The sequence below is a fragment of the Malaya genurostris genome, chromosome 1 (genome assembly GCF_030247185.1).
Source record: "Malaya genurostris strain Urasoe2022 chromosome 1, Malgen_1.1, whole genome shotgun sequence".
NCBI classification, from domain to species: domain Eukaryota; kingdom Metazoa; phylum Arthropoda; class Insecta; order Diptera; family Culicidae; genus Malaya; species Malaya genurostris.
The window spans coordinates 77,913,092-77,936,127 of record NC_080570.1 but is presented as its reverse complement, the minus strand read 5'-3'; the positions used below and the strand labels follow the sequence as shown (position 1 = coordinate 77,936,127).

Genomic DNA, 23,036 nt, shown 5'->3' with positions numbered 1-23,036 from the left:
AAGGCTGTCAGAGTGAACGCGATTTGAGAAGCGTTAACACGCACGTGCGAGCTTGTTACATAAAAAAACGAACGCGATGCAATAGCAGCGCATCGCATCTAAGCGCTTCGCACTCTGCAGATTGCGTTCACTCTGACAGCTCCCTAAGATTATTGATTTTTAAGAGACTCTTGACTCAGTTCTTATTTATTAAATCTGAATTAATCGGTTTCAAACATAGGCTAACATAACAGCGTTAAATACTATCGCAGAACGTACACGAACTTCCAAATTATTTTATAAACGAAGTGGACTTCTGTGTTATTGACTATTCATACTAAACTCTTAATTCTTACGAAGAAAACAAAGACTGATTGGTTTGATTGGGTAGTTTTGGATTATCGGCTATCGTGAAGATAATACTGATTTATTTTGTATAAATTTATAGTGTGATACTTGACCTAATATTGTAGTATTAACGGGTTTTCGTGAAACTTTCTTGAAAGAAGAGAGACATTTTTTTTGAAAGATGGGAAATAACACCAAAAAAGAAATTTAGTTTAGACAGATGAATCTATTCCTTTTTTGCCTTTCTCTATAGAAAAGTATTAGAATTGCTGGAAAAACCGACTTTCGAACGGAGCCTCGGAGATCCATGCAACTTTTATGGCTTTTGTGGCCGATTAAACCGTTTTTTGTTAGTTAAAATATTTTTTATATTATTAGATCTCATTGTCACAATTTTTCTTGGGGAGAGGAGCTTCCATTTTCGTTCAACGAGGGTTCAGGCTCAACTTATTATCCGTTGCCGCATCATCGGTGTTGTTGTTGTCCAAGGCATTATTGTGGGTGGTTTCCGTTGCTGTTGTTCGCAGTCCGTTGCTGTTGTTCGCAGTCTTGTGCTCGTTGCTAGTAGATGTCGATAAGTTTTGTTGGACATTGATTGCAGCTGCTTGCTGGTTTGATGATGAAAGCATTTTTGAAACAGAAGTATTGGGTTCACTTCACTAGTTACCGTTGCTGAACGCCATTCCGAATACCGGGGAATAAATTCCGTTATACTTTTCATTCGATGGAAAGAATTTCCGATATATTTTCCCGTAATGATTACTGCTGGCATGCGGGGCAAAACAAGCGTAACTTCTGAAATCCGCGTAAAAAGCCGCGAAAAAAACGCGTAAAAGCAGACCTCAGTGTTCTCGTCACTGTGCATCTCGTTGTTAACTAAAGCGAATGCAATTGCATTCACGTTTAAACATAATGCACACAGAGTTAGAAGCCTTGTTGACTTGAATCTCACTTACATCATTAACATATAGATGCATTCATTCTTTTAGCAATATTTCAATTTCGTTTGCTGCTTGTCTAACTCTGAAGCGCAAGAAATCAATATAAATTGAATTTGATCTTGAAGGCCAAGTTTCAGGCTTTTGTATTTGTCCATTTCATATACTCTACTGTTCACTACACTGTATTGTCATTATCTTTCTCGTATCGTAAGCGATTATCGACTGTGTCGGATGAGTTGTGAACACGAACTGATGATGAATGGAAACTCGTAGAAATTATTAATTTTCTCTTTGAGAAGCATTTATTTATTATTATTTTTATTCATTGGTTTCCTACAATTTTATCTTGGATATCATTTTTACAATGTATTTACAGTTTTTGAATTACATCTATTCAAGAAAGGTGCATGCAAGTATACATCCACTCTTTTAGAAAACCAGTCTGGAGTCGCATTAGTCAAATCATACTGAAAATACAAAGTTTCATTCAGATCGGAGTATGTGAAATCTGTTGATTTGTTACCCTTTTCTGGTATTGCTTACCTGGAAGTAAGATACTCTCTATTTTCATAATTTTTCGCCCCCGGATTCAACACGGCCTCTATGCTGGTCCTAATCTGTGGAAAAATACTAAGTACTGTCAATCTCCGACTGGATCTCAGTAAATAAAATAGAAACCATAGTTTTATATGATTTTTTTCACTAGACAACTAAATGTTCGTTAAATCTTTATCGGAAATAAAACATTAATATTAAAATTTTCTTTTTAATAGCCAGACAATGAAAGAATCTATAAATGGTTCAAATATATCCTAAACTGCTTTTACAACGGCAAAAGCTCTTCGAAATCAAAACTCACGTTCCATGAGGATTTGTGATAACAGGTCTTCACTTTTGCTTCAGTTGCGATCGGTGCCACTTTGTGCTGCGAATGTGATAACTCCTGATCAGCGAGCTAATCATTCAGTCGTCGTTTCATGCATTACTGTTTAATGAAGGGTGAAGCTGTAAGTACCAGTGATTATGAAACTAGAAGTTTAACCAACTGACCTGGATTTTAGAAAGCATTTCAAAGAAGCGTCGATTGAATATGAGTTGGTTCGAGTATGCCCTTGAGAGTGCGATAACAAAATTGATAAACGACTTAATATCCCTTAGTCTACCCGACGTTTCACGTTGGTTTCAACAGGCAACTTTCTTCTCTACATATACGACTCCGTTACTCACACTGATCGCTTTTCTCTCTGTTATTAATAGTTCTGATTAAAGCATACTGATAGCACGATTTAGCAGTGCATTCAGCGCAATGAAATATTGAAATTTTTGCAAAACGTCAGCATAGTAGAAGCAAGGAAAACATAATAAAAATGAAACCGGGTGTTAATAGGCATGTGATGAACGTGATAACATGATGAACACATTCCATCTAGTTCAGTCTAAATGTTAGATATAGTATAAGATGAATACTTTCGTGTCCAGGTTAGTATGCACGATGTCAAATAGCAAAGCCGATGTGAGGGTGAGCCTACGCGCCAACAAATGGAATTGGCAAAAATTTTTTTTACAATAAGTTTTGTAAAAAATCAATTTCTTAAAATTTTTTCCGGAAAAACTATTTAAATTAGATTAAATTTCAGATAAGTATTATACTGTGTGTGTTTGATCTATCCCAAACCCAACTGTCTGGCAGCGGACAACTTTAGTTCAGGATTCAGGAAGGTGTTAACTCAATCGAAATCCGATGACCTATTTCGTAAAAGAGCAAATCGTGTTACGAGGTCACTGTTCCATCGACCAGCCCCGCCTCAATGAAATGATTGCTTCAAATAGATTCAAACATTACGGGAAGACTTTCGATTCCGTGCAAATGGCAAGCAATCGACGCGTATTTAGTTTATGCTCTTCAGTTTTGTATAAATAATTACCGTTTTTACCTTTTTTTTATAAATATAAAAAATAATTATAGAATTCGCTCAAACTTTAGAAAAATTTTCCGAGGCCCGGAGGACCGAATGTCATATACCAATCGATTCAGCTCGACGAACTGAGCAAATGTCCGTGTGTGTATGTGTGTGTGTCTGTATGTGTGTTGTCAACTAAGAGGTCGAGATCTCAGAGATGGCTGGACCGATTTTGATCAAACTAGTCGAAAATGAAAAGTCTCCCCGTCACCCAGAACGCTATTGAATGGTTTTGAGATCAGATGTTTACTTTTTGAGTGATACGTTTAGTTTTAGGTCAAATGTTTTTTGACAGTATCTGTCACAATCAAGGGTGGCAAAAACTCGCTCATAAGATTCGATTTTTTCTATTCATCAGCTCACCTCATGATTTACGATGCAATCCGTAAAATGATAGTAAAGATGAAATTCATCGCTGATCTCAACAAACAAACTCACCTATACAGAGCACCGCTGACATCAAATTATGATGGTATTGATGGTTCTCAGTTTTGATTTCAAAGCATTTAACTCTCATTCCTAGTTTTAAAAAGTGAGTACTGAGTTTGGCATCACCGTACCAAGCTACACCGGTGAGTGTATGCTTAAACCACAGAGCTGCCAACACAACCCAGATTTTCGGTTTTGTTTTTGCTGGTACTCAAAACGAGCACGTGCATTAATGTACGAAAACAAAAGTCGAATCGTAACGTGATGTTCCGTAGCGATTGAATTTCATGTTTCGAGCTAAACACAACTGACTACTAAAACCGAATGCATTTTCCAGCATACGAAAACATATCTTGAGAATTGAATTGAAATGCATCGATTCGAACGTTGGCCGCCCATGGCAATTCTGGTGGATGGGGAATACAAGCGAGACAGTGTCACAAGAATCTGATTCAATGTGTTGATGTACAAACACATCAAATCTCAACTCACAAATCGTCTCTCAGTGGGTTCTAATATTTGATGTACACTCAGCGCTCATCTGCTGATTGCTTGACACTACGATGTTGAGACGATGTTTTCTCTACACAAATGGTTACCCAGTTACTCATCTCGCTCAGCGATGCTTCTGAAACTGATTTGCAGATGAGCTGAACTCGGTGATGATGAAGTACGGAGTTGATTATTGCCAGCCCTGGTCACAATTGACCTTAAAAACAGAATATATTTTCAGACTTAGATTCCGCACGGTAATACCTATCCAACATGCCATAGATTGTTAAAATCCGTCCATTTTTAACGGAGATATGCAGAATTTTTTGTAAGCGACTTTTTCCCTTTTCCAGCAGTAGAAGTTTTGAGCGCTGGGAGCAATATAAAACAAGATTTTTTATACTGTTACATACAATTGTTTCTAAGTACCCAAAAGACTGTGTACAGCATGATATTTTGCCTCGGACCGATTTTAGTACGGTTCGTTTTTGGCAACCTAGTCATTCGAATATGCCATATGTAAACCAGATAATGGCAGAATTTTCAAGTTAAAAGCAATTCCATAATTATATTGATTTAAACTACTTACAGCAATAAATGCTGGAAGAACAGAACAGCCATATACCATTCGAATCAGTTCGTCGAGATCAGCAAATGCGTGTGACAAATAATTTGACACAATTTTTTGGCGGTTTTCTCCCAAAAAAGGTTCCTGAATTATGTTTGGTTCCGACCTCTGGTTCCGGAACTATAAGATGATATGTAAAACGAAATTAAAACTGTGTAACTCATTTTTCTCGTAGATGGCTGAACCGATCTAAGATTCAAAGGAAATCTAAGAATTATCTAAGATTCAAATGAAAAGTTTTAAGATTCTATAAAACATCTTGTTTTTCAGTCAGATCCAACTTCCGGTTTCGGAGATACAGGCTGATTAGTATAAAAATGTCTATTTCACATAAATTAATCAGGTTTATCGGCTTAGCAAGTTTGGATAGTCGATAACCAAATAAACTTATTTTATTTTTGGTTGTATTCAGTTTTCGTTTCGGAAGGCACCCAAAAATTTTATTTGCACTACGATTCCTCGAAGATGTCTACATTGGTTTTCAAACATTTTGAAACAAATGTAAACTATACAGTTACTCAGGTGAATTTGTCTGACTTCGGCTACACCGATTTTCGAATTCCGGTTCCAGTATCGAATCGTTTCTCAAAGCTCAATCGTTTTCTCAAAAAAAGCCAAATCGAATTTCAGAAACAAAAGTTCAAATTTAAATAATTCCAATTTTATCCAATTCTGATTTCCAATTCTGGAATTGTATGATGATGAATTTTTAAAATTCAAAGCGATATAGAAGATGACAATCCAGAAAAGTTTTAAAATTGTACTAAAAAAATATTACAATTTATTCGTCATATAGCTATACGAATCGGTTTGGGTAATGCTGGTTCCTGAATACGAAGCGCAAAAATTCGATATTCTGAAAGCAAAATAAACCCACTGATTTGTGTGTTTGATTGTTTCGCCCCAGAATTGTAATCACCCCTTTCAGCCCTCTCTTTAACAGTTGGATGGTTATAAAGTAGGTTCTTCAAAAGTTGTTTCTAGTAATTGTAGGGATTTTTGTAAATATTTTCTGCATGCCAAATCAGATGACACCTTCTTTAAAATTTGAAGATCAAAGTTACCGGAATTTTGTGTAAGCTGTGAAGTTGGATACTGACCAACATAATTTGTAGCTACGGAAAGGGAAAATACCAAAACAATAATGCGTTATACTAATGTCAGCACTCGTTTATGTAAATTAGAAGAGAAATTTCATTTAGTATGCTAAGAAAAGGATTGCATAATTTCAGTATCATGATCAATGTATATTGAACATGTGCTTTACCAATTAATATGACACCTCGCCAAATTAAATACCTTCAGTCTTATGCAGTCTCAGATTCATTCGTGCTTTTCTTAATTTGTTCAGTTCATATACTTTCTCTTAGAAAGTGCAATTACTATCTCTGGTATATTACAGATGGCAGAGATGATTTGAGCATGGCAGAATAATTTCCCTCCAGTTGCACTCTTCGAAGCCTCTTATTATTGTTCGAATATTGTTGTTTAGTAGTTTATTAGTCAAGAAAACGTTCCTAATTATGATAGTTATTTTAACTGCAGCCTAATGCATCGAGCATTTAATACAGCGATGTTAAATTACAATAAAATAAATGATGCGTCATTCTGTTTCAGAAGAAATAAATGATAATTAAAAGATCACTCGCACTAATCCGGCATGTGTGTTATATCCGACTTCGCTACCATAATAATTCATTCGACCTTAAAGACACAGCAGAGTATGTAGCCTCTCAGGTGAGTCGAGCCTACGTACGGTGATTATGTGTGGAAGCCTATTAAGAATCATAGCAATAATACGTTTTGCGAAACGTTCTTATACACGAAGGTCGCACATAAATGACGGGTAATAATGAACATTTACATTAATGGAATTAAGTTACGTACAAATTTCCAAAGACTTGCACTTGCTTTGGGTTTGGCCTTATAAATTATTCATTTAATGAAGAGTTTCCAAGAGTTTGGCTTCCCAAACTGACAACATGGAAGTAATATTATTTATCACGAAGAGAAATTCTCTTTGCCATGTGCTTGGACGCATATTTCTGATATTTTAGATTGTATTTTGTCCGTTAGGAAACTCTTAAACATGCAAGTTACTCTAAATATATTCCGTAGATTAGCAAGAGAAACAGCAATAAGTCGGAGTTTGACTGAATGCACCATAACATTAACTAGAATTATGCATTAAAAAGTTCCCGAAAATTTTAATGAATTTAAAATTTCCGTGAACTAGTCAATCTGTTCGAACTGCTGACGGGAGCTCGTCACAAATAATAATAATCATTTTCCACCGCATACGCAGAACGATTTTTTGAATGAATATTTACTTATTACTTAGCTAACAACACATAATAATGTTATTATTTAAAGAAATTGACACTGTTACATCTGCTAAGTTTTGTTAAAATATGTTTTGCATTCCTTTCAGATATTGAACGTTTAAAGGATACCAATGAAATTAGGCACGTTTTATTTTATTCTATTACTTAGCCACCGTATAACTAACGAATAGTAGATTCCGATTGTTCTTAAATCCTTTTAACTCTCAATCCATTTGAATTTGAATCACAATTCGATCATTATGACAGACGAGGTGATCTGGAATCTATTGTTGCGAGCCCGGAGTGACGCTCGTCGTACTCCTTTTGTAGACCTAGCGATTGCAACGAGATCTATGAGTATTGGGGAATATGTCATTTCGATCTAGAGTCAATATTTATGAAAGAAAATCCTTCTTCATCCACTTAGTGGTGTGATAATGTCTAATAAGTCTATTCTTTAGAAATCGAATCTTTCATCTCCGAGAAATTTTGTTGCATTGAAAAACACTGGGATTTGTCGGTTACATGTCTCGAATCGGAAATGTTCACCATAGTCCTTCCAAATTTGATTGACATTGCTAGCCTTCAAATAAAGGTTATTAAAATTCGTTGAGTCATTTTCGAAAAAATCCAGCCGACGAAAAATGTGCGGTAAGTCGGTTATGTCACTATTATATCTCCACAATCGGAAGTGGCAACCATTTGATTTTCGAATTTTATTAAAAATTCAACAGTAACTTTCAAACGAGCCTAAACTTGTAGAAATCGGCTAAAGAATATACGAGAAAATTGAGCTGAAAACAACATGTTTTGTCGGTTACCATTATATCTTTCGAACTGAAAGTGACAGCTATTTAATCTTCGAACTTCATCCATAATTCAATAGTAGCTTTCAAGCGATCGTAGGCTTGTTTAAATCGATTTAGTAATTTCTGAGAATATTGAGCGGTAAAAAAATCAAAGCGTTTTGTCGGTTACGTCACTTATATTATTATATTTACCGAACCAGATGTAACAACCATTTGATCTTCGAACTTGGTCAATAGTTCAATAGTATCTTTGAAACGAGCTTAAGCTTGTTGAAATCAGCTCAGCCATCTCAAAGAAGAAGGCAAAAGTTTATATTTGTTCGAATGTTTACATCCGGATATTGTTTCCTACTCATTTATCATTTTTGTGTATTCTTATGAGGAAGTGGTAATGAATAGAGATGTCATAAAATCGATCGAATAATCGATTAATAACCTTGATAATCGAGTAAAATTTAATCGATTTGTTTTGAACTAATATTCGATTACTAAACCAAGCGAGTATTTTGAAAAATTTATTAACAATAATCGGATAAATAATCGAGTAATCGATTAAAAATCCCAGTTTGAACATTATGCTCGAATAATGAATAATCGAGTGATTTTAAAAATCCGACATCTCTAATAGCGAACGCAGAATTTTTGCCTTTCATTGTAGAGAGGTAAAAGAATTGCTGAAAACCCCGACTTTCGAACCATAACTCATAGTGTTATATACCATTCGACTCAACTTGACGAGATCGAAAAATGTCTGTGTGTGTGCACCTTTGAACAAATGTTTTTACCACTCAATTTTCTCAAAGTTGGTTGAAATGATTTCAACAAACTTGTGTTCGTTTGAAAGCTACTATTAGCCAATTGATCGAGTTTGAAGTTCAATTGTCTGTGACTTCTGGCTAAGAAATAATGGTATAAGTTACGTAACCTATAAAACGGTTTTATCCGTTCAATTTTCTCAGATTTGTGTTAGCCGATTTCAACAAACTTAGGCTCGTTTGCAAGCTACTATTAAGGCATTGACCAAGTTCGAAGATCAAATGGCATGGCTGTCATTTCCGGTTCGGGAGGTGTAATGGTATACGTGACGTAAACGACTAAACTCATTTCCGCTCAATTTTCTCGGATATTGAATTTGTGAACCACCCGAATTAATTTGAATGAATTTTAATCAAAAATGAGCACAAATTTGTGTCAGAAATTATCCTAATGAAGCAAGGCAAAAATGTTTCAATGAGACAGCGTCAATGACAAGAGAAAGGCACTATCACACCACTAGGTGGATTAAGTAACGTTTTTCTTCTTAATTCAATGAATTGTTTCCATAGAAACATTTTTTTGTGAACATAGATTTATGCAGCAGGAAATAGAATAACATAATAGTGTTATTCAGAAAAAATATCAATATTATTCGATATTGCAACACTTCATGTACTGTCGAAATCCAAAGGCTATTAGACAGTTTGAGAAAATATAAAAATACAGAATAGCACACTGTAGGAACTAATATCAGATATAGTATACTGCAATAGATAGCATGCTCTTTGGTTTATTAGTAAGTTTATTATTAGAATAAATTGAATGATAATTTTATTAAATTATTATTTAGTACACTATTAGATGGATTACGATGGATTTGTGCGAAATGGTTATGAAAATGGTACCACGAATTCAGTATATCAGTCAGTAAGGGTTGATTTCCATAACGCAGAGCACGGATTACGCTTATCAAGCCATTTCTTTGCCTACACAGTACTTTTTTCATTAATAAACAGAACACACGAGATTCACTTATATTCCATTGTTTCCAATTTCCCAAAAGTTGTTTGCTGAAACGCAATAACTAACACACGCGCTTTGATATCTTTACTGAAATAACAATACTTCAGTTACTCAAACAGTATATATAGTATCTAACAGCTATAGGCCTGGGGTTTTCTTTGCTGTATCAAGCATACGTCTCCACATAACTCGGTCCATGGCTGCTCGTCGCCAGCCACTCAAGGCACGGATGCTTCTGAGTTCACCCTCCACTTGATCGATCCACCTTGCTCGCTGCGCTCCTCTTCTTCATGTACCAGTCGGATTAGATTCAAGAACTATTTTCACTGGACTGTCGTCCGACGTCCTTATGACATGCCCAGCCCATCGTAGACGTCCGATTTTAGCTGTCCGTACGATGGGTGGTTCTCCTAGCAGCTGTTGCAATTCGTGCTTCATACGCCGTCTCCACATTCCGTCTTCCATCTGCACTCCGCCATAGATGTTCCTCAGTACCTTTCTTTCGAAAACACTGAGGGCGCGTTGGTACTCTGCCAGCATAGTCCAGGTCTCGTGGCAATAGAGAACAACCGGTCTAATGAGCGTTTTGTAGATGGTCAGTTTCGTGTGGTTGCGTACTTTTCTCGATTGGAGGGTATTGGAGGATTGAGTCCAAAGTACGCACGATTCCCTGCCAAAATACGTCTATGAATTTCTCTGCTGGTGCCATTATCGGCGGTTACCAGTGAGCCCAAATACACGAACTCGTCAACCACCTCGATATCGTCACCGTCTATCAATATTCGTGATGGGAGGCGTAGTGTTTCTTCTCTAGAGCCTCTTCCTCTCATGTATTTTGTTTTCGACGCATTTATGGCTAGTCCGATACGCATAGCTTCAGCTTTTAGTCCGATGTAGGTTTCCATCATCTTCTCAAGGTTACGTGTCACAATATCAATATCGTCAGCGAAGCCAAAAAGTTGTACGGGCTTTCGGAAGATCGTGCCACTCGTGTCGATCCTCGCTCTTCGAATCACACCTTCCAGGGCAATATTGAAAAAGATACAAGAAAGTCCATCACCTTGACGTAGCCCTCTCCGAGATTCGAGAGGGACTCGAGAGCGTCCCAGATACTCTGACGTAGCACATCACTCTATCCATCGTTGCTTTGACCAATCGCGTCAGTTTATCCGGGAAACCGTATTCGTGCATTATCTGACATAGCTGTTCTCGATCGATTGTGTCGTATGCTGCTTTGAAGTCAATGAATAGGTGATGCGTGGGTACGTTGTATTCACGACACTTCTGGAGTACTTGTCTTATCGCGAATATGTGATCCGTAGTGGCGTGGGCTCCAGTAAATCCCGCTTGGTACGACCCTACGAATTCCTTAGCTGTTGGTGATAGACGACGGCAAAGGATTTGGGAGAGTACCTTGTAGGCGGCGTTCAGCAATGTGATTGCGCGGTAATTGCAACAGTCTAGATTATCGCCCTTTCTGTAGACGGGGCATACCACCCCATCCATCCATTCCTGCGGTAGAATCTCCTCCTCCCAAATCCTAGAGATCATCCAGTGCCTCTCCTCCATGTTTGAGCAGCTCACCTGGCAACTGGTCATTGCCCGCGGCTTTGTTGTTACTCAGCTTGCCGATCTCCTCACATATCTCCGACAGATCAGGGGCTGGGAATCTGTCGTCGGCTGAGCGTGCACCCAGATTGATTCCTGTACCGTTCTCTGTATCTTGTGCTTCGCCATTCAGATGCTCGTCATAGTACTGCTTCCACCTGTCGATCACCTCACGTTCGTTCGTGAGAAGGTTACCACTGGTATCTCTGCACATTTCGGCCTGTGGCGTGAAGCCTCTACGTGAGCGGTTCACCTTCTCATAGAACTTCCGTGTGTCATTTGCGCGGTATAGCTGTTCCATCGCTTCGCGATCTTGATCTTCCTGGTGGCGCTTTTTCCTCCGGAAAACCGTGTTCTGTCTGTTCCGCGCGTGTCTGTATCGTTCCTCGTTCGCTCTCGTGCGGTGTTGCAGCATCCTCGCCCTTGCTGCATTCTCTTCGATCAACCGCTGACATTCGCAGTCAAACCAGTCATTTCCTCGATTCGATACCCTCGTACCTAGAACGGTTGAAGCAGTGCTACTCACGGCGGACCTTATGTTCCTCCAGCCGTCTTCAAGAGTCGCCGCGCCATGCTGCTCTTCCGTTGGTAGCACTAGATCCAGTTGTTGCGCGTATTCCTCTGCAGTACGAATGCTACGTAGCTGCTCGAGGTTGAGTCCCGGCGTTCCTGTGCGACGAGTATTGTGCACCGTCGATAGTTCTGAGCGCATACAAACCGCGACAAGGTAGTGGTCAGAATCAATATTGGCACTGCGGTAGGTGCGGACATTGATGACGTCGGAGAAGAATCGCCTGTCGATGAGAACGTGGTCGATTTGATTGGGAAGAAGGTGCTTCGAACTACCATTCCTCGGGAGGCTGCAAAGTTTACGCATCGTTGACCGTTGTCGTTTGTTACTGCGTGCAGGCTCTCCAGCCCGATCACGGGTCTGTACATTGCCTCCCGGCCTACCTGAGCATTCATGTCGCCGATGACGAGATTTACATCCCGCCGTGGGCAGCTGTCGTAGGTTTGTTCCAGCTGCGCGTAGAATGCTTTCTTCTCGTTATCGGGTCTCGTCTCATGTGGGCAGTGCACGTTGATGATGCTGTAATTGAAGAAACGACCCTTGATCTTCAATACGCACATTCTATCACTGATTGGCTGCCACCCAATCACGCGCTGGCGCATCTTGCCCAACACTACAAATCCCGTTCCTAGAACGTTAGTTGTGCCGCAGCTCTGGTAGAAGGTAGCCGTTCGATGCCCACTTTTCCACACCTTCTGTCCCGTCCAACAAAGTTTCTGCAGTGCTACGACATCGAAGCCGCGGATTTGAAGCTCATCATGCAGCATTCGGTCGTATCCTGGGAAGCCAAGCGATTTTCAGTTCCATGTGCCAAGCTTCCAATCGTAGTCCTTATTTCGTCGCGTAGGTCTTTGCCGATTATTCCGAGTCGTATTTATATCCTGATTATTCGTAACAAGTGATTTTCGGGCGGCTTGTTAGGCCTGCACCAACCTCCTGTCTCGCCGGAGGGCCATCGTGTCAGCACTGTTTAGAGTCCCACACTGACACAAGGACGGTAATCAGCCGCCCCAACATGGGGAACAGACGCTGTTTCGAGCCGACCCAACATGGGGAACAGACGCTCGGGTAGGCTCGCTCTCTGTAAAGAGAAGGCAAGCTTCCCCTTTCCTGTCAGCATACGACCAAGGTCCCACCGGGGTTGGTTACCCGATCTTTCCTATGGTTACTCGTACCCCAGCCGGCACCGCGGGGAGGTAGGGATAGGAGTTACTGGACAAGAGGCTAAGAACCACATTGGGGCCTGAATTGCGCATTGTCCAGTCGTTTACCAACGTTACTCAAACAGTTGAGTAGTAAATATTTGTATATTTGTATATGAAAACTTGTACCTCATATCGGAGTTTGTATCTGTGCCGTTGGACAATAAACAAATCGATCGAATGTCAGTGATTGTTTCATTTAGTATGTTTCTTTGAATATGAGTTGTTCCATTTTTAACTATATCGATATTTTCAAGTCATTCAAACCGAAAATACTAATTACATACCTTGTTCATGATATGATATTTTCATGTATGCATATCTATTTTCATGTATGCGCTGAAATCCTATTCTCTAGCTCGACATAATGAGCTGCCGAATCAGATCGGTCCCATAAAATTTAACTGATTGTTCAGTTATCCACATTTTTTTTTAGAAATTCGTTAGATATCTCGGTAAAGCCGAGGTTTGGCATGAAATTTTGCTGAGTTTGTCAGCTAAAAACAAATATGATAAATTTGTTTGGCTAGATTCCGAACAGTGTCATATTTTGTTAAATTATAAACGGAATCTATCTACTTTTTATATAGTTCCAAATATCTACTTATTTCCAGGTAGAGGCGTTGAGGAGCGTATTCAGCCGAATTGTTTTCCTGCATTTGATTTTCTATCTTTTATTTTGAATTAAATGAGCAATAATAAAATACTCCCTTTGCCTAACCTTAGATTTTTTGATAAATACTTCAAATTTTCAAATAATAAGTGTAATGTGCCACCTGACTCCATTTGTTCTGATACCAAATTTAGGATTACTGACATTTTCAGAAATTATATATGCAGGTTACCGATCGCTTGGCGTAGCTAATCTCGGCTATATTTGGTTGAAATTCAGAAATACAATTTAAATGTACATCTGGCCAGCTTCAGATTAAATAAAAAATCTTATAATTTTATTTTATCATTAAATTTTACTGCAGTTTGATTCCATATGGCAAAATTACGGTTAAAATAATCGAAAAATCAAAATATCTAAATTAAATATTACAGAAACGCTAACTATCAAACGAATCGAGAGATTTCGTCTCTTAACAACGCCATTGATGTACATGTATTAGGTGTAAAACTTTGCTTCCGCCGTTTTTTTTTCCAAAATTTAAAGCTTTATTGCGAAAAAGTGCTTGCAGATGTATTATTCAAAGTATTGTGACGTGAGGCCAAGTATTGTCGCATTGGAGGATGACTTTGCCATGTCGCTCTTGATATTGTGGCCGCTTTTCTTTTAGCGCGCGACTAAGGCGCATCAGATGCGTTCGGTAGCGATCTCCTGTGATGGTTTCACCCGGTCTTATGAGCTCGTAGTAAATTGTTATTTATCTTTGAAGGTTTTTTCTCTTCCAGCATCATGTTTGCCTTCGACATCGAAATCACCATTTTTAAAACGTTGAAACCACTCCAGACACGTTCTTTTACTCAGAGCAGCATCACCGTAAGTTTCTGAAAGCATTCGATGCGCTTCAGTTGCATTTTTTTCGAATTGTAATAGAAAAGTAAAACCTCCCGCAAATGGCGAGAATTGGGCACATAAACAGACATTTTCGAGCGTGAATAATACGAAAACAAGAACAACTGTCACTGAAACGGCGATGACTGTTCGTTAGGCCTGTACACACTCACTTTAAAGCCATTATCATCTATGTATTTTAACCAGCCTCAGCCGGTACAGCCACCTATCGGAAAACGGCGGAAGCAAAGTTGTACACCTGATACTTTAAAAACTTTAAGTAGTATTTTCGGTGTGGCTTTGTTCCCACAATGGAAAGAAATGTAAAGCATTTCAAGTTATTTTTGCCCTCAATAAAAAATGGCACTTAACCTTGGACTGCATTGTAAAGTAAATGTCACTATTTTTCATGTGATAGATATCATGGGGAAACTTGACGAAGAAAATGCAAATAAACCGTAGCACGGCCTTTCGCCTTCGCTTTTTTGGTGCTCCATTACCTATTTAACACATGGAAACAAACTGCCAGCTCGAAATGCCGTGTTAAAATTACACCAATTATACATCCTCAAGAAGCTCATCAGATCGTTTATATCCGATTTTCCACAAGTCAAATGGAAGAAACTTTTATCTTGATCCTGTGCATAGTGAGAGTGAATCGTTTTCATGCGATGCCGCTTTGTTTGCTTGAGTTTTGTTTACCGTTTAATTCAACTCGTTGGAATTTCCCAGATGATTTTGTTCTTATCTTATGCTGTGAAAGAGTATAATAGACACTGGTATAAGCATAGTTCTCCAGTTAATTAATTACACTTATCTTCGCATGGTCGCAACTGGAAACTCGCATTACAATGCACCATTTAATTGTGCTTTGTCAAGAGAGCCAACGAAGTAATCACGGTACATCTTTTTTCAGCTTCGCGAGTTTGTTCGCATAATGCATTTGTCTCACAGCGTAGGGTATCCAATTATTTCTTTCACTGCACCCCAAAATTACCTGCATACATAATTCTTATTACAAAAAGAGATGTCTCGCGGATGTACATCTGTTTTTTGCCAAGTCGTAAATTGTACAAAAATCATATCAATTTCATCTGAGCACCCGCTCCAAGGTTAACGGAATTATTTTCCAGCTCTGTGGAAATGTACTTAACGATCAATCAAGATCAACCTATATTTTAAAAGAAATTTCTTCCTACCAAAAAGGTTTACAAATGACTACGTTTGAGTGCATCCAACGATCTGCTGGTCGAACTTCGGTACCCATTCTCATCGGCACTTGTACGTGGATGTACTGGAGCCACTTTGCACTATCACGCATACCATCATCGGCGTGCCACAGTGAGCAAGATGAGATAGAGCTCAGTGTTCAAGACGATGCCGGCTGTCCAAAAACGGAACACATTAAACATTTGCTGGCTGCCCATCTGTTGATACCCAATTACCTACCTTCTTTTGATCTACTGTCTTTACTTGATCAAACGTAGTGGTCAAATTAGAAAAGAAATGTCTTTCCCTATAACTATGATTGTATTTGAATCAATCGAATCGAAATGCGGAGAGCGAATTTCATGGTAATAATTGGGTTCATTCGTCGCGGATGAGGGTTGAGCTGTAGCGAATGCTTTAATCGGGTTCTAACTGATATTGGAGTTTCTTGATCAAAAGGAAGACACGATTCAGCAGAAAACAGATGCTTCTCCGTCCGTTGAACGGATGTTTTTTTTTTTTAAATATCGGTACGTTTGGCCAGTTCTGACGCATTTTTTGACAGCTGACATTATAGATAGGAATACAGTTTATTTATCATATACGGTGCTCCATCCGATAGAGATATGGAAAATACGTCGTGTTCCGAAAAAGTGCATTCAATGAATAAGCTTTAGGAGTTCTATACGCTACTGGTGAAAAGCCAATCAGAGTTTATTGGGTTTTTGACATTGGCATAGTGACCGAGATTCAGATGTGTTTTATGATTCATTCAGTGCTACTATATGTTCCACCTAGGGATTGAACAGACATATCATAAAACGCATTGTTTGAACAGACAGGTCATAAAACGCGTTTTATGAATTGCATACTGGACCTGGTGATGGAAGTAATCCTGCTATTTAATAAATCTAGATAAATTGGCTAAATTAATACTGTCTATAGTTTTGCGGAAAAAAATTTCTTTGAATTCAAAAAAATGGAAATGAAAAGAGGTGGTCGTGCGTGAAACGGTATATTTACGATAGAGACACAGACAAATATCCACGAAATCTAATTTCACAAGATTGTGATAAACATGAAATTTTAAAATTGCACAAATTACACACTTTGTTTAAACTACGAAAAAAATGACCATGTAGTTTAGATATATAGAAAAATACGGTTTTATTTCCTTTTTATATCCGAAAATCAAAACTCAAAACTGTTTATTGTCTGCACGGGCAAAATTCCGATTCAAGAAATGAGCAAAACGAGTCATGATTTGGGGAAAATAGTATATTTTCATGTTATGATAATACACCATGATTAAAAGTTCTCGGATCATGATCCATTTGGACTGATTTCGTTGAAATTTAGCGTAACGCATTTGACGTTGTTGGGTATAACTTCATACGTGTTTCTGCTACGATGGTAATCTTTGCAACATAAATTCAGGCGTTATGTTTTAAAATATAAAGATTTTAAATATGAATTAAATGGAATGGTGTGAAAGTGTGTGGAGTATTGTTTATACGATTTCAACTAATGTTTCAAACAATGTACAATGAATAGCAAAACAGTGAAAAGCACAACGAATATCTTTTAATCTGAAGCATCAACAATTTAAATATGTTTTTGAACAACCACGACACCTAAAATAACGTGTTTACTTGCGTTCATTGCTCCAGTTTTGATTTTTTGTTTCAGAATTTGGGAAACATAAACGAACTGCATGAAAATACACGTGTGAATCAAACCTCTTAAAAAAAATACTCTATGTTGAATTCTTGCAAATACCGCAGATCAATTTTTCCTTTTTCGTTTTCAAAACATCGTTTGCAAAATCGTCTTATTTGAAATATTTAGGTGAATCAATACAGCTTGTGTTCTTATATCTATGAAACAAATAATCAAACTGGTTGAACAAAAAAATCTAATTTTCATTAGATGGTTCTGCTAATTTATAGTCGAAATTATTTTTCGGTTCACGTTATCTCTCGGAATATAATTTTAACAAGAACAGTCACATCGAATATATAAGAATACATTCAGATATATTCATACAAAATGTAATACTTAATGATGTATAGGGTAACAGAGGTATTTTGGCCCACTTTAGGATTGATTTTATTTTGGCCCACTTTGTGAAAATATCCACTAAATGTTGTAATATCTTTGAAAAACCCTTCCGCAATAGGTAATTTACTGTTATTAACTTCAAATTGATGCAACATGGGTTACTTAACATTGAATAAATCCATAAAGTTTGTTAGGTGGGCCAAAATATATGAAGCGGCCAAAATACCTCTGTTACCCTATTTTCGGTTCATTATCTTTATGTTGTCAATTCTCTGTCAGCCGGTGGGTAAACCAACACAATTATAAAATGAATATGCATCAGGATCAAGTGAAAATTGTCAGTTATTCATGCTTTACAATGTCTGCTTTTTGTCTTACCATTAATCTATTGAACAATCCAACACATCACTTGAGGCAGGGGGTTCAAAGTGATATCCGGATAGAAAAATGGAGTTACGAGCTTTAAAAGAATACATTCCTCAAGTAACACACTTTCGGACCATGATTAATTTTCATGGGAGAGGACTTTTTGCTTATGGTTTCATGAGAAGTTAAAATGATTGGTTTCATGATTTTCTAATCATGACAGCAGTAACGGATTTCTTTCCGTGTGTTGTAAAAGATGAAATGCGTGCGTGGATTGAACCTAGTTGTATTTGAACCAGGAAGTGAGTTTTGTTTACTTCGGAGGTTATGACTGCATTCCTCGCGGTGTCGAAACCATGACATTTAATCAATTTGAACGTAGAGATGCTAAATTGAATACAAATAATTGCTCATAATGAGCAGTCCTCAGAACTCAGTTTGTTTGTCGAAATTACGATTTTCTTTAAACAAAAATCTGGCTTTCAATATTACATTGACATGTATACAATAAAATTCGTTTTGCCTTTCTCATAAAGGAAGGATTTGTAATCACTGTGGAAACAGACTTTTGAACCGAGGCCGTGTGTCAAATACCATTCGAATCAGTCTAGATCGCTATATGTCTTTCTGTGTGTAACAGAAATATGCAACCAACAGATTTCTTGTCTCATAAATAAATTTTGATTTTTATCTAGATCCAATTAAATGCAAGAAATATTCACTCACTTTTTCCCAAGACACATATAGATTCTAATGATAGGACTTACGATATAGGAAATTTTCACTTTTATCTAGATCTGATTTTCTGTTCCGGAACGACAAAGTGAATGAAAAACAAAACGCATATTCAAGAGTTTGCGTTTTTAGAAGAAGATTCTGATAAATTCATCTAGTTCACTGGTATGGTAGTTGATAACCACACGAACTCATTTCGGATGTACCGGTCGACAAATTTCGGTACCGGAAAAGTTTACCCAAAACCCTTCAAAATGACTCACCTCATTTGATTATAGATGTCTCAACTGATTTTCACAAAATTAGATTCAAGTCTAAGGTCTTTTGATCACATGCAAAATTCCTGGTCCTACTTGCGGTTCCAGAATTACCGGGTAATGAGTGGTTAAAATTTGATACGGTCGTTTATAGCGACGATGAAAAAACATAGTAAATCTTCCAAATTCTCAAAACTGCTGCAATTTGTTCTGCTATATCAATTGAAAATGAACGGCCTTATAGTGTGATGCAAGATCCGAAATATGAAGTTAGATTGTCGGTTTCGGAGTTACTGGATGATAAATGTTTCAAATTTCAAACCAATACATTCCAATACGTGTGTCATGTTAATCGATGGCCAAAGGTTTCGGTTCGGTTTTAATGGTCCGGATTACAAAAAAAAACTTTAAAATGGAACTAGTTTCGCTTTCTCAGATATATCGTAAACGATTTTCATAAACGAATGTTCAAATGAAAGATCTTATGGTTCCTTTCGAACATCCTAACCTGGATTTGAATTTCGGCTCCGCAGTTATTTAGGCGACGATGGTAAAATAAGTCTATTTATCTTTTTATTGGTCAGTTTCTTATGTCAATACTATTTACTGTTTACTCTGTGTTTTAATAAAGGCACAACCTAAGTAGTAAACCTCGTTCTTGTACTGTATTTCAAAATCTTTTCGCAACGATTGGAAAAGCGCATTTTGCTTGTATGATGTGCTAGAAGTGTCTTGTTTGATATGTTTCACTGTAGTAAAATTTGTTGAGTGGAAGACGGAAATGAAACTGCTCAACAGAATGTATACCAATGTGGAACTTAATCCTTTCAGGTTCTTGAGTTGGATTCACAAGCATTACTATGAATGATAGTCACATTTTTTGCAAAAACGCGTGAAATCATTTGTCTAACATATCAAATAAAAATAACAATTCTGTAGCAATTATTAAGCATGCCAATTTTAGCAAGTTTCAATTGCTACTTGAGAATTGGGTAATGTAGATAATACACACAAAGTGTGATGAAAACGTACGTTTCGATTATGTTTTACCGCATTCATAGGGAGAAATTATTCTGAACTCTGGACCAATTTACACTAAAAAACTGATCGTATTCGAGATATTCTCACCTAATCCCGCACAATTCCTCCTAAGCTTTTCTTAACTTGCTAATCTCTCTTAATCACGCACAATTATTTCCAGATATTCTTTAAATCCGCTAATCTCACACAGTTCCTTTTAACATTTTTCTATACCCGCCAAATTGCAATCGATTCAATTTGCGCAGTCGAGAACCTAATTCATCACAGTCTAATTAAAGACCGGTTCCAATCGAAGACTGAAAACGCATTTAAGAGATGTTTGCTTGGCTTGCAGTATTTTTTCGCTTATCTGACCGACAAGTGTGCGCTAGCGTGGAAAGGTAATACATACCTATTTGCGTTTCGGGTGAATTATATCCGATCGAGTTGAGTATTTTTTTTTGGAAAACGGCACGTATTGGTTTGATTGGGATCTCGATCGAGTGCCTATTAAATTTGGCGGCACCTCTTTAATAGTGCTCATCAGCAACATTCTTGTAAATATCGATAATTGATACCGTTATCAAGAAGGAAATCTTTTTTATTATGCAAGTGAAAAAAAAATGGTTGCAGTTATGTTCAGATGGGTATGAACAATTCCAGACATGGATAACAAATCATCAGATTCCACATACTTCGATTAGAATGAAACTTTACGTTCTCAACATAGGAAAGCATTTGTTTTGCACGGATGGAGAGATCGATTTAATTCAAGGCTTCAGATCATTGTCATAGGAAATTAAATGAACGCTGTAAAACAAATATACACGGAAATACAAAATCGGAGCTTTTCTGTTGGTAATTTATGAATTCATTCTTAAGTAGTTTTAATCCCACAGTGCTTATACTTTGAGAAATCAGAAAAAATACTATGAGTGAATGGTTCGATGTTTTCTGTACTTAGGGTAACATAGGGTAAAATCACCCCCTAAGAATATATTATCTAATGAGAAAAAAGCTGTGTTCTTCTGTGTGTTCTCTCTCATATCTACAAAACAAATATTGCATACAATGAAAAATATATAGAACATTTAACTTTTCAAAGACCATAATACTTCTTCATTGAAATATATGCAGGACAAAATGATCGATCTTGAAAAAACTTTAGAATATACACTTTAAACTACGCAAAGTCATGGTTATCTGGATATAGAAGAAGAACGGTCTTCATCAACGGGTCAAAAATTATCAAAGCAGCGAGGCAAATTGCATGACAACGGGGAAAAATGCGAAAAGTTTAAGCTTCTTTGTGAAAGGAATAATTTCCAGATGAAAGATTGTTGAGAATAAATTGAATAATTTGCATAATATCAGGTGTACAACTTTGCTTCCGCCGTTTTCCGATAGGTGGCTGTACCGGCTGAGGCTGGTTAAAATACATAGATGATAATGCCTTTAAAGTGAGTGTGTACAGTGCCTAACGAATTGTCATCGCCGTTTCAGTGACAGTTGTTCTTGTTTTCGTATTATTCACGCTCTAAAATGTCTGTTTATGTGCCCAATTCTCGCCATTTGCGGGAAGTTTTACTTTTCTGCTCCAATGCGAAAAAAAATGCAACTGAAGCGCATCGAATGCTTTCTGAAACTTACGGTGATGCTGCTCTGAGTGAAAGAACGTGTCGGGAGTGGTTTCAACGTTTTAAAAATGGTGATTTCGATGTCGAAGGCAAACATGATGGTGGAAGAGAAAAAACCTTCAAAGATGAATAACAATTTACTACGAGCTCTTAAAACCGGGTGAAATCATCACAGGAGATCGCTACCGAACGCAACTGATGCGCCTTAGTCGCGCGCTAAAAGAAAAGCGGCCACAGTATCAAGAGCGACATGACAAAGTCATCCTCCAACACGACAATGCTCGACCTCACGTCGCAAAAGTGCTCGAAAAGTACCTGGAAACGCTGAAATGGGAAGTCTTGTCCGCCGTATTCCCCAGATGTCGCCCCTTCTGACTTCCACCTATTTCGTTCGATGGCACACGGCCTGGCAGCTCAACATTTTCAATCCTTCGAAGAGTTGAAAAAATGGATTGCTTCATGGATAGCGTCAAAAAAGGACTCCTTTTTTCGAGCCGGGATCCGAAAATTTCCGGAAAGATGGGAGAAAGTTGTCGCTAGCAACGGACAATACTTTGAATAAAACGCAGTAAGCACTTTTTCGCAATAAAGCTTTAAATTTTGAAAAAAAAACGGCGGAAGCAAAGTTGTACACCTAATATTTTAAGGAAATTCCTAAGCATTTTACTCTACGTAACGTAGTCAATTTTGTTCCCTTCAAGGTCCACCTTCCCACTTAACATTAGATAGTAACTTTGAAAAGTAACTTGATTGTGAGTACATCATCTGTGGAGGAAGATGGGATAAAACGATTTGAGGCAAAACGCTCCTCCAGTTTATCAAATTTTTCCGCAAAAATTTTAATTAAACTGGAAGTCCGCCTTAACAATAGATAACTATAAAATTTTGGTAACAGATGGTACAATCATATCAGGCAAAATATACAAAAAACAGTTATGTCTTTACTATTTGTGATTTTTGGTAATGAACGGATGAATGTTCATGGCTTAAAAAAAAAGAGATATTTCATGTATTTATGTATTTATTATTGCATACAGTTCGCAATGGTGACGAAAGATAGTCATGCGTGTAACTTTTACGTTTTATTCACTTCAGTTAAGATATAGTAATATTTATTCAAGGGGTGCGTTTTACTTCATCTTCCTATATAAGAGCGAAATTATAAAAAATGGATTGGCA

General features: G+C 37.5%; 1 protein-coding gene and 1 long non-coding RNA gene across 5 annotated transcripts in view; one reads left to right on the top strand and one right to left on the bottom strand.

Moving 5' to 3' along the window:
- Positions 1 to 23,036, top strand: part of LOC131440527 (uncharacterized) — a 183,569-nt gene that overhangs the window by 71,358 nt on the left and 89,175 nt on the right. The gene's annotated exons all lie outside the window — the stretch shown is intronic.
- LOC131440528 (uncharacterized) lies at positions 1,656 to 2,448 on the bottom strand. Its single transcript, XR_009231402.1, has 4 exons — positions 2,319 to 2,448; positions 2,128 to 2,253; positions 1,812 to 1,885; positions 1,656 to 1,735 (listed from the first exon to the last, which is right to left on the bottom strand). It is a non-coding gene; the product is annotated as an uncharacterized LOC131440528 (long non-coding RNA).